At 44.4% G+C, this 12,744-nt stretch overlaps 1 non-coding gene across 1 annotated transcript; it reads left to right on the plus strand.

Moving 5' to 3' along the window:
* Positions 1-405: 405 nt before the first annotated feature.
* Positions 406-512, plus strand: LOC133813056 (small nucleolar RNA R71). Its single transcript, XR_009884102.1, has one exon. It is a non-coding gene; the product is annotated as a small nucleolar RNA R71 (small nucleolar RNA).
* Positions 513-12,744: the final 12,232 nt, after the last annotated feature.

Raw genomic sequence — 12,744 nt, forward strand, 5'->3', positions numbered from 1 at the left:
ATCTGACGTAATTGACCAGGAAAATTTCCCACAGCATTAACACCCTCAGTTTCTCCCTCCACTAGAGTGGGGCACGTATCAGTAGGGTGCCCCACTACTTGACAGATTCCACATGGCCGCACCTGTTGGCCCAAAGCTAGTTGTTGTACCACTGCAGTTAATTGAGCCAATTGTTGACCCAGCTGATTAGCATTAGAGGTGCTCACTTCATTAGCTGATTTAGGCGGTGGAACAGGATCTTGACGAATGCCAAACTGTTGTGAGTTAGCAGCCATATTAGAAATCAAGCTCCTGGCTGCAGCAGGAGTCTTATCAACTAGTGCACCCCCACTGGCTGCATCGATCATACTCCTATCCAGTGATTGTAATTCTTCATAAAAGTATTGAATGAGGAGCTGTTCACTTATCTGATGATGAGGGCAGCTAGCACACAACCTCTTAAATCTCTCCCAATACTCATACAAAGACTCTCCTGTATACTGCCTTATACCACAGATCTCCTTCCTGATGCTTCCAACTTTAGATTCCGGAAAGTATCGTTCTAGGAACATAGTCTTCATATCATTCCAAGTTTCAACAGTACCAGGTGGAAGATAGTACAACCACTCTTTAGCTGCATCCTTTAGAGAGAAAGGAAAAGCTCGCAGCTTAATCTGTTCCTCAGTCACTGCAGCGGGTTTCATACTAGAACAGACAATATGAAACTCCTTGAAATGTTTATTCGGATCCTCACCAGGAAGCCCATGGGAAGAAGGCAATAAGTGGATGAGGCCCGACTTCAGCTCAAAGTTTACATCCAACGGTGGATATTGGATGCATAGTGTTTGTTGGTCAAGATTTGGCGCTGCCAACTCTTTCAATGTCCTTTGTTGAGCCATTGTTCTATAGGATCGAACTGAATCGTCAGAATCAGATTCGTTGTCAGACGGTAATGGCACTTTAACAGGATTTTCTTGCGGAGCAAGACGTTGAAAGAGCGGATTATTATTAATAATTCTTGAAGACCGAGAAGCTGACGATGACTCAAGATACTGCTTGATTGCTTCCAACCTGTCCTGAGTGTCTTCGTCAGACATATAACTCTGAGATGCCAAGAGAAATCAAGTTAGTAAAAGTAAACCAATATGAATAATAAAAAGAATTAAATAGTTCCCCGGCAACGGCGCCAAAAATTTGATGCTTGTCGTATGGCCTACCAAATTTAATAAAGATTTTGATTATACTATCACCAATTAATTTAGTACAATGGCAAATAAAGGTCGAACCCAAGGGAACTATGTTCAATTTATTATTCACAAAGTTTAACAAAGTTAAAAGGAAAAGGGGATTTTGAAATTTAAAACTAATAAGGCGATTAACAAATAAGGATTTATAACGATTTTTAAAGAACAGTTAAGAATTATTCTCCACCTCAAACAATCATGCATGAATATAAATATTGAATATTATTCCAATTCCCAATTAAACTATTAGCCCCGCAGATAAAGCTTAAGCAATCAATTATCCCAATCTCCCTATTACAATCAATCACGGCGAAGCGCTCAATAATTAACTCTTTTTACCAAATAACAAACCTATGAAGCATATGATTCATTTAATTTAGTAAAAGCATTAAGAACAATGGAGATAGGTTAATCTAGGCAATAAATCAATTTCGCATATAATTCATTTAACCTAGGTTCTATCCTTCATCACAATCAACAACATATTTGACCATATCATCAATTGCAATTTATCACCAATACTTAGAACCCTAAACTATTAGGTGAATAGAAATTCTAAGATGATAATGAAATAATGTAAACCCTAATTAGTTGTACACCCTAACAAGGAATCACAAAATTCATAAGATAAGCATAGAAGAATAAAATCAATTTAATATGAAGGAAATCAAGAAATAATACTCATAACTGAAGTCAAACAATCATGTCTGGGTTTTGAATAACCCTTAACCTAAAAGAAACTAGCCAATAATCTTCATCATGATTAAAAACATAAACATAGATAAAGAATAATAGAGTAGGGGAAGAAGAAAACTATTGAGATGTTGATTGCGATCTCCTTCTCCTCCAAAGCTTTCTCTGAGTTTCTCTCTCTAAAAACGTAAAATAAAACCTAATTCCCGATTCTCCCCTTAATCACCTTTTTTATCTCTCTTAAAATAATCAGAAAAATCTAAGAGAATTCAAAATTTAAACTCGTGTCGCGGCAAGCATTTTCCCTTGCCGCGGCAAGGAATTACGAATGGCACTTCTGGATTGTCGTGCCGCGGCAAGAAGCTCTCTGTTTTACTCGTAGCGGCAAGGATTTTTCCTTGTAGCGGCAAGTACTCTGCTGCCTTGGCTCGTAGCGGCAAGGATGTTTCCTTGTAGCGGCGAGCTCTCTGCTTGACTATGCTTTCATTCTTTTCTCGATTTTTTTTCTCCTCTTTAACTTCACTCCAATGATTAGAACCCTACAATATTATCATCCAACCAAAAACTCATTAAAAATATATACATTATCCTCAAAAATGACGATTCAGTGTAAATGAAACAAATTAGCAAAAGGATTCTAACCATCCTCAAACACACTACTTATTAACATAAAACCCTAAAGAATAAGAAATAAACTTTATACAAAAATAGACTTATCAGTATCCTTGCCTTAAGATTTGTTTTGATAAACTTTGCCCCCTAACATGGTCCCCACAAAAGCCTTCGTGGACCTCTTTCATCAATTCTTTGGCCTTCTCTTTCGAAATACATCTGAGGAATGGCATTGAGTACCCCCTTCGGTACAAGATTCCATCGACGAAGATATACCTAGCAGCCTGCCGCTGAAGGGTCCTAGCTTTGTTCCTGTCCGTCGGTAACACGCCTTGTGTTAGGTACTCCATGTAAGGTGCCATCCATGTATCCGCCGCCTGGATCGCCAAAGAGGTCTCCTCTGCTTGGATGCTTGATGCAGATAGTCGCTCAACTGGTACTATGTTTAGAGCGTCAGCATCCTTGGCACTTGCCAGTTTGGCCAAAGCATCATCGTTTGAATTCTGGTCATGAGGTACTTGCTGGAGAGTGTACTTATCAAACTACGCCAATAAATCCTTCGCTTTATTCAAGTAAGCGACCATTTTTAAGCCTCGGGCCTGGTACTCTCCAATGATCTAATTGACTACTAACTAAGAGTCACTGTAGATGTCAAGTGACTTTATGTGTATACTATTGGCTAACCGTAATCCAACGAGCAGTGTTTCATACTCGGCTTCGTTGTTAGAAGCAATGAAGTCAAGCTTGATTGCGTAGTGAAATCGATGCCTCTCGGTGTTAACAAAATCTCTCCTGCTCATGCGTTGTGCTCATTAGAAGAACCATCCGTAAACAACTTCCAAGGAGTTTGGCTTTGAGACTCAGGTTCTTCAGACCCTTCTGGCTGATCGCTTTCTGGAAGCCCAGTGAGTTCTGCGACAAAATCGGCCAGAGCCTATCCTTTTATCACTGCTCGTGGCGTGTAAGAGATATCAAACTACCCAAGTTCAACCGCCCATTTCAACAATCTGCCTGCGGCTTCTGGCTTATGCAGAACTTGCCGTAGAGGTTGGTCGGTCAAAACTGTGTTTGGGTGAGCTTGGAAGTAGAGTCGCAACTTCCTAGAGGCTAAGATTAAGCAATAGGCTAATTTTTCAAAAGGTGGATATCGCAGCTCCGCTCCTATTAGCCTCTTGCTTACATAATAAACAACCTTTTGCATGCCTTCCTCTTCTCGTACTAGGACATCACTAGCAGCATATTCAATGATCGCCAAATAGATGAACAAAGTTTCTTTATCAACCGACTTTGATAGAATCGGAGGTTGCGACATGTGAGTCTTTAAGGCTTGAAAAGCTTGTTCGCACTCCTCCATCCATTCAAATTTCTTGTTGCCTCTGAGTAGATTAAAAAATGGGACGCATTTGTCCATCGATTTGGAAATAAATCTACTGAGAGCAGCAATTATTCCGGTCAAGCTTTGAACATCCTTGATCTTTGTTGGCAATTTCATATCGACCAAGGCTTTGATCTTCTTGGGATTGGCCTCAATTCCTCGCGAGTTTACTATAAATCCCAAGAACTTCCCTGATCCTACTCTGAAGGAGCACTTAAGGGAATTCAGCTTCATCTTGATATTTGTTCAAGACGTTGAAGCATTCTCGCAAGTCCCCTATATGCCCTTCTGCCTTCTTCGACTTAACCAGCATATCATCGACATATACTTCCATGTTTGTGCCTATCAGCTCCTTAAACATGTGGTTGACCAGTCACTGGTAAGTCACACCAGCGTTTTTCAAACCGAAGGGCATTACTTTGTAACAGTAAAGCCCTGTGTCAGTCCGAAAGCTAGTGCGATCCTCATCAAGAGGATGCATACTAATCTAATTATATCCAGAGTATGCATCCATGAATGAGAGAATCTCGTGCCCTGCAGTGGCATCGACCAGTTGGTCGATTCTAGGGAGTGGGAAACAATCTTTAGGGCAGACTTTATTAAGGTCTGTGAAATCCACGCATGTTCGCCATTTGCCATTCGGCTTGGGAACAAGCACGAGATTAGAGACCCATGATGGATAAAATGCTACCCTGATGAATCCATTCTCCTTCAGCTTCTCGACTTTTTCCTTTAGAGCCTTTGATCTATCTTTGTCGAGCAGCCTCCTTTTCTGCTGTACTGGCGGAAAATTCTTGTCTATGTTCAGGACATGGCTAAGGACTGCTGGGTCTATTCCAACCATGTCTTTATGTGACCAGGCAAAGAATTCATGGTTTTTCCTCAAAAATTCCACCAGTGCTTGCTTCGTTGTTGTCTCTAAGTTTGTACCGACTTTCACAACCCTGGTTGAATCTTCTTCATCGAATTGGACCTCCTCAAGGTCCTCGATGGGTCCTATCTCTTCATCAAAATCCCCAAAGCGAGGATCTAAATCTCTGTCCCCAGTTTGGGCAACACCCTATTTGGTGACATCATCACCTGATTGGGCTGGTACATCAACAGCCATTTGCGACTCTTTTCAGGCGACTTCCCTCGATACGCCTTTCTTTGCTTTAGATACCGAGGTATTGTAGCACTCCCTTGCTTCCCGCTGATTTCCCAACACGAATCCTACCCCTGCATTGGTTAGGAACTTCATGGCAAGGTGCCATATCGATGTAACGACTCGCAGGTTGACCAGGATAGGCCTCCCAATTACGACATTGTATGCCGAAAGACAATCAACTACTATGAAAGTAGTGAGTAATGTTCTATTTGCAGGTGCAGTCCCTGCCGTAACTGGGAGTTGAATCGACCTAGTTGGGGCAAGCCTTTCGCCAGAAAAACCATAAATGGTTTGGTTGCACAGTTCCAGGTCCTTGACGGACAATTTCATTCTTTCTAGTGAAGACTTGTATAAGATGTTGACTGAGCTTCCTGTGTCAACCAACACCTTCTTAACCATCATGTTGGCGATTTGAACGTCAACGACCAGCAGATCAGAGTGTGGGAATTGTACGTGCTGGGCATTGTCTTCAGAGAAGGTTATCAATTCCTCTTCTGTTCGAGCCTTCTTTGGTGCTCGATCCTCCACACTCATCATCTCGATGTCCTGGTCGTGGCGTAGGGTTCGAGCGTATCACTCCCTTGCCTTCCCACTGTCCCTTGCAAAGTGTGGGCCACCACAAATGGTGAGTAACGTGCCTGCCACAAGAGCTGGTTGTAGAGGCGGTGAGCGTTGGCGTGCAGGCGCCTGCTTGTTGCCACCTTGAGCCTTTCGCTGAGACCCTCATACGGCTCACACATATCTCCTTAGATGTCCCTGCCTGATCAGGAACTCAATTTTTTCCTTCAACTGGTTGCACTCGTTGGTGTCATGTCCATAGTCATTGTGAAAATGACATAATTTTGTTGTATCTCTCTTGGAGATATCCTTCCTTATAGGTGCGAGTTGCTTATAAGGAAAATTAGAGCTGGTAGCTTGGTAGACCTCTGCTCGACTTTCGACAAGAGCCGTATAATTGGTGAATCTTGGCTCATATCTGTTGCCCTTGGGGCATTTATTCTCAGACGTCGGCGGCTCATTACCCGCCCTTTTTCCACCATTCCTGCCATTTCCGTTCCAGTTGCCCTTCTCGTTGCCATTGGGTTTATCCAACTCGTTGGCGGCTTTTGCGGGTTCTTCCTTCTGTCCCTTGTCTTTTGTATGTGATTTCCCCTCATTGGCAATCGCGTCTTTGAGCTTGATGTACCGATCAACTGATCCAAAAACTCCTGGGTACTCCTTACCCCGTTCTTCCTTAGGCTGTTCCAAAGGGGAGAATGGCGTCTGACCTCGGTAGTTAGGGCCATCATCTTTCCCTTGTCGCCCACTGTTTTGGCTCTAGCTGCTGCTCGCATAAAGCGCTGGACATACTCTTTTAAGGGCTCTCCCTCCTTTTGGCGTATCTTGACCAGCTAGTTGGCCTCACTGGGGTGTACGCGACCCGCATAAAATTGTCCGTAAAATTCCTTCACAAACATCTCCCAGGATACAATACTAGCAGGAGGGAATTTAAAGAACCACTCCTGGGCGGTATCAGATAGTGTGGCAGGGAAGATCCCGCAACGGGCATCATCCGACACCTTTTGAATGTCCATTTGTATCTCAAATTTGTTGACATGAGATATTGGGTCTCCATACCCATCAAAGTTTGGCAGTACTGGCATTTTGAATTTATTGGAGGTTTATGCCACAACAATGCTTTGCACAAATGGAGTTCCCCTCCTCCGATCGTACTCTATGTGGGATGTTCGATTCGTGACTAGTTTTTGTACTGCCTGGTTCAGGGCACCGATTTGTACTTGAACCGCGTCTGGGATTGTTGGGGCGACTGGTGCTAGAGGAGCGTACTCATCGTTCCTCTCGTGATGGTTGTTGAGCACGTCCCTCAAATTATCATCCATGCGCCTCTGTTCGCTAACTCCTAGCCGATCAAAGATGTTATTTTGTCGTGGTTCCCCCCCAGCGTTATGGCTCGTCGACCTATTTTCTCTAGGAAGGGGGTTTCTATCTCCACCTCTTCCTTCATTCCTCTGACCAGCGTTACCCCTGCCCAAATCGGCCTCATTATAGTCATGGCCATCTCTAAACTATGGCCGACTTTGGCATGATCGGCGGCTCACGCTGTTTCTTCATCGGGCTGGCATCTCCTAAGCGTGAGGGGGAGGCTTGTGCTGGTCGTGGGGTCCCCGTGCATTATTATGCCGTGGGGGTGTAGGGTCCTAGAATATTTACTTAACTAGCTAAATAGTAGTAGTAGTAGTAGTTAGTATTAGTTTGTAGTATGTTAGATTCCGTGGATTTTGGTTCAAGTCGGGACTTAGTTGGAAACTCATAGCAATAGTTATGAATTTTATAAGTTTAACCAATAGTTTAAGAATATTAATTATAACATAAGGTTTGATTAATATTGTTGGTCCTAGGTGTATTATTTATTATAACCTAAGGTTAGATTGAGCCAATAAGAATATGATAGTTGTCATAAGCATGATTATTAGGGACTTAGAGTTTGTTATTTTATGGTTAGTTAAGAAATTTGTGGATTAGGTTGTTATTTAGATAATTAAATAAATTTTCCCGTAACTTTAGGGTATTGTAACTTCCAACCTATTTTTGACTCTGTTATATTATGAATTTTGAAAAATAGTATTTCTAGAAAGTTTTAGATAATTGAATTAGCTTTCTAATAGTATAAATATGGTCTAAATCTAAGTCCTACAACTTTAATTATGTTGATTTTACTACAGGTGAGTTTAGAGTTACGAGATTTAGGAAGTTAGAAGTTAGGATTCTATTTTTTTTTTAATTTTTAAAATAAGCTTTGACTCCTTAGACTTCCCTCTGAACGATTTGACCGAGTCCTAAGCCTTTGACTGAAGAATATTCAAATATTTTCAATTAAATTCATTATTTTTATTCAAAGCCAAAAAGAAGATTTTTATTCCTAGAATTCTATAAATAGGACTTAGAACCCAGCCCTTCTCCTCACTCTTCAGCTGTGATCAGACTCCAAGGTGCTAGTACTACCATAGAGTGATAAACACTTGGGTTGGGAAAAAGCTTTGCCATTCTTAAGCTTTATAAAATACTTGGGAAGTGAGGTTTAGTGTATTTCGGTATTGGAGTTACTCCTATTCTTTAAGTCCAATTCTTTAAAACTCTTTAGTTTTCTTTAGTTCCTTTTATTCAGATCCTAACTTTCGTTATTGGTTATTGATTAGGTTCTTGAAACTTAAGTTCTTTCTTGGTAAGTTTCTTCTTGATGGTTTAGTTTCCACATTCATTCTTTATTCTTTAGAAATACTCACCATTTGCATTGTTGGTTTTAGGAGTGTTCCAAATCACGTCCTTGTTCTCATATCCCGGTGTTGGTAAGGAAAATAGGATAGATTTTATGTGCTTATATGTTATGTTATGTTATATGTTTATGTTATGATATGTAATTGTATGATATGTTTTAGTTCTTGGGTATATGTTTTGTTTAGATAACAAGCATATAATTTGTTTAGATAACAAATAACTTGTTTAGATAACAAGTCCCAATAGTATATTCCTTGGGCATATGATTAGTTTAGATAACAAGCCCCATATATTTATATGACTTGTTTAGATAACTTGCCCTGTAGAATTATGGGCATATGGTTGCCTAGCTAGCAAGCCCCAAGATGTATGATGGCCATTGTAATAGATGTTGTTGTAGCCATATGTTTTATAGTGTATGCTTATGATATATGATATATGTTTTAGATAGTCTTATGTTCTTTTATAGTATTTGATGTAGTCTTATGCTTATGTTTACGATGTATGTTTTGTTTTTAGTAGATCTTCCTCACTAGGCATTAGGCTCATTCCTTTATTTTAGTGTGATGCAGGAAAATGATTATGGAGGCGGAAGGATTCTTGGTAGCATGACATGTGTGTTGAGGATTGTAAATGTGGAAATTTCTCCTTGAGAATTCTATTCACGGATGAAGCTCTATACTACGAGACACCTTCACTAGGCGAGGGCCCTCGGCCACTTGCCCATCCGAACTTCACCCTCGCTATGCGAGGGTCCCCAACTGGTCGTCCGCATGCGCCCCGTTCCATCAGGCATCAAGCCTCGCCCACACTCGGAGGAAGAATGTCAGCCTCGCCATGCGAGGGACCCTCGCTATGCGAGGGTGAGGGCTTTGTTGTGGCATCCGTGCTCCTAGCCTCGCGACGCTGCACCTGGAAGGAGGAGAGGCAGCCTCGCTATGCGAGGGACCCTCGCTATGCGAGGGTGCTACCTTGTTGCGACGCCCGTGCCATGCCCTTACCTGAGGGAAAAGGGCCAGCCTCGCTATGCGAGGGTGTGGCCTTGCCACGACGCTCTTGCTGCTAGCCTCGTGTCTATGCGATTCGCATAGGCCGGCTCTGACCCTTGGCACCTTGACTTCTCAGGACATGCATAGGTTGAAGCCTCCTTGGCATAGGCACGAGATCACCTGGGGGAACCTTGTTGATATGCCAAATGAACATGGAGCATTGAACGGGAATTGATGAGGACAACCGAGTACGGAACACGTGCGCTGACACGGGGTGTACGGTTATGGGAAGAACAAAGGCACGACCCTATGATCTGCGTCTGAGGAGTAGTGGCGGTACAGACCTGTACGGAGAGTGGTGGTACCACTTGGACACCCCCGACCATACGCCAGAGCCGACAGTACTATGTCCAAGGCCACGACTCTGACACCATCAGAGTAGACACCACTACGCCCTGAGCCACTACATTATCAGAGTACCTATGTACGTCCCTGTGGTCCAGGACTTGTTTGTATCCAGGGCCAATAGAGCCCCCCCTTATAAATAAGCTCCAACCCATCAGGCTAAGGGGTTGGAAAACTGAATGTAAAAACGAGACTTAAGAAATATATGTTTCTGGTATTCATGGTTGCCTAAGTTTTCTCCTGTTGTTTAGAGTTCTTTCTATCTGATTCATAGCTTCCTATAGTATAGAGATCGAAGTTTTCTAACCATCAATCGTTGATGAGTTCTTACCGTCAACAGTTTGGCGCCGTCTGTGGGAACGTAAGCACCAAGCTACTGTTCTGCCATTACTTCCGGCAAGGAGAAATGCCAAGATGTTCGAAGCGACTCAAGGAGCCTCAAGAGGTGGAGGTCCACCTTACCGGAGTCCAGCTGAAGGCTTCCATGAAGGATCCACCTCCACCCCGGGACGTAGAGCCCCCAAGGGACCCTGAGGTTCACGAGAATGACAAGGAGGCCTCGTCACCGGCCATCCCACACGGTGAAAGTCCTCCAAGGACAACTACTGCACCACCCGGGAATGCCAACGAGTTCCCTCCTCCCAAACCACCACAAGTACTGAACTCCGGCCGGCAAGACCCGGGCCCCTCGACGCGTAGACACAATAAGCAACCCCGGGTCCATTCCGTGAGCTCGAGTTCCAAATCTCGTTTCTATGAAGAGGAGATTTGTGAACTGCACCGTAAAAACCAAAGACTAGAGACTATCCTAGAGAACATGCAGGAGGTGCTGAATGGCCTGTTGCAAGGTAAGTCGAACATGACCCTGCCCAAGAGGAAAGAAAAGGGTCGGGAAACCACTGTCCCGGTAGACGACGGGAGGACCAGACACTCCATCAGCAACACCCCCAGGGAGAAGCCGCAGGAGCGTCCCGGACCGTCGAGGCCACCCAAGGGGCCAAGGCAAGGGAACAATGGTGGATCTCGCAATGACATCGAGGTCACCTCAAAGAGGACGCCCGCGGATCTACGAGAGGAGCTCAACAAGAAGAGGGTGGATAAGAGGACTACCCCTCCTACTGTCCCTCAGGACGGCGAAGGAAAGGAAGGTGTCGACCCGTCCATGTTGAGAGACTCCCTGAGGAAGAAGAGGCAAGACCTCGATACAGAGATGAAGAGCCTGCGGAGTAAGATTGTTACCGCGTCTGGAGGGCAAAGCCTTGAGGAGGAGTTCGACTATGAATCACCCTTCACCAAAGAGATCCAAGCCATCCGACTCCCAGCCAACTTCAAGGAGCCTCATATGACCCCGTATGAAGGAAGCACCGACCCCAAGTACCACCTAGACGCATTCAATGACTTGATGAAATTAAGAGGGATAAGTAGGGGGCTAGATGCCACTGTTTCGCAGTCACGCTGAAAGGACCCGCATACAAATGGTTTAAGAGACTTCGGCCGGGATCCGTCAGGTCTTGGCAACAGTTTTCAGATGAGTTTTTCCAACAACATCATGCCGTGCGTGATTATACTATGCCAGGAACCAGCCTCGCCAATGTAAAACAGGGCAAAAATGAGAGTCTAAAAAGCTACATTCACAGGTTCAACATGGAAGCAGCCAAAGTGGGGAGCTTGACCCGCAGAGAGTTAAAAATGGCTATCACTGCCAGGGTGCTTCCGGGAAGCAAATTGTGGGATAATATGCTCAAAAGGGAAGTCACAGACCTAGATGACTTCTACGAGAGAGCGCAGAAGTATATTCGTGTAGAGGATGGCCACGCGAACTTAAAGGCGGGAAAGTGTGAGTCCACCGCAAAGCCCCCGACTAACGAAGGGTCGAATGGTGCAAAGAAGAAGAGGGCGTACGAAGGGCTGAGGGATGATCAACATAGAAAGCCCAAGCGGGGAAGCGACCCTAGGCAAACGGCTTATACCTTCTATACAGACCTGACGGATACAAGGGAGCATATCTACCTCACCAACGAGAGGCGGGTTCCCTTCAAGAAGCCCCCACCAATGAGGAAGGATCGGTCCCAGAGGGATCCAAATAGATACTGTCAATACCACAAGGATATTGGTCACACCACAGCAGAGTGTATTCATTTGAAAGAAGAAATTGAAGAGCTCATCCGCAGGGGGCACCTAGGCCGATATGTTAGGAAAGAAAGGCCGAAGTCGGAGGATGAACCAGTAATATCTAAGACGCAAAGAGAAGCTCCAGAGATCCAGGGAGAAGTAAGAACTATTTTTGGAGGTCCGGGGCTTGGAGGAAACTCCCGGAAAGGACGAGATAGGTACGCTAGAGAAGCCAGGCGAAGTCCGCCACCTTGTGTCATGAGTCTGGAACAGCGCCCCCCGAAAAGCTTTAAAGGAGAAAATGACTCGATCACCTTTACAGAGGAGGATGCACGAGGGGTGAACTTCCCCCATAATGATCCTCTGGTGTTGACAATCCAGTTGGCCAACCTGTGAGTGCATCGGGTCCTCGTAGACAATGGAAGTTCTGTAGATATCTTATATCGCCCCGCCTTGGAGAAGATGGGCTTGGGCATCAGGCACTTGAAGCCTTGTCAATCCACCTTATACGGGTTCGCGGGGAACTCGATGCAACCCTTAGGGGTGATCGAATTAGCACTCACCATGGGAGAACAACCCCGACAAACCACGATCATGATAAACTTCGTCGTAGTAGACTGTGCTTCGGCTTTCAATGCGGTATTGGGGAGGCCATCCCTAAGAGAATTGAAAGCAATCACTTCAATAAATCACCTCACCGTCAAGTTCCCAAGTCCTGGTGGGGTAGCAGGCATGAAGGGAGAACAAGGAGAGGCTAGAGAGTGTTATAACACCACCCTTCACACTTCTGCGAAACTGCGAGAACCGATGACGATGGTGGTGCATGGGGGCACAGACCCACAGGAACTAGATCCCAGAATCGTGAAGGACCCAACCGGGTAGCAGTAAGGCTCCCACGCCTGATGCAGGTAG

This window comes from Humulus lupulus, chromosome 1 (assembly GCF_963169125.1).
Source record: "Humulus lupulus chromosome 1, drHumLupu1.1, whole genome shotgun sequence".
Taxonomy (NCBI): domain Eukaryota; kingdom Viridiplantae; phylum Streptophyta; class Magnoliopsida; order Rosales; family Cannabaceae; genus Humulus; species Humulus lupulus.